Here is a 603-nt window from a genome sequence, read left to right as displayed (position 1 = left end):
GTCCAAGTAATAAACCTTACGCGAGTAAGGGTCGATCCCACGGGATTGTTAGTATGAAGCAAGCTATGGTCACCTTGTAAATCTTAGTCAGGAAAACTCAAATGGTTATGGATGATGTATGAATAAAACATAAAGATAAAGATAGAGATACTTATGTAATTCATTGGTGAGAATTTCAGATAAGCGTATGGAGATGCTTTGTCCCTTCCGTCTCTCTGCTTTCCTACTGTCTTCATCCAATCCTTCTAACTCCTTTCCATGGAAAGCTGTATGTAGGGTTTCATTGTTGTCAGTGGCTACCTCCCATCCTCTTAGTGAAAATGTTCAACGCACCCTGTCACGGAACGGCTAATCATCTGTTGGTTCTCGATCATGTCGGAATAGAATCCAGTGATTCTTTTGCGTCTGTCACTAACGCCCCACAATCGCGAGTTTGAAGCTCGTCACAGTCATTCAATCATTGAATCCTACTCAGAATACCACAGACAAGGTTTAGACCTTCCGGATTCTCTTGAATGACACCATCAATTCTAGCTTATACCACGAAGATTCCGATTAAGGGATCCAAGAGATAAACATTCAAGCCTTGTTTGCTTGTAGAAC

The sequence above is a fragment of the Arachis duranensis genome, chromosome 9 (genome assembly GCF_000817695.3).
Source record: "Arachis duranensis cultivar V14167 chromosome 9, aradu.V14167.gnm2.J7QH, whole genome shotgun sequence".
Lineage (NCBI taxonomy): Eukaryota > Viridiplantae > Streptophyta > Magnoliopsida > Fabales > Fabaceae > Arachis > Arachis duranensis.
Note: the sequence above shows the minus strand (reverse complement) of the source record.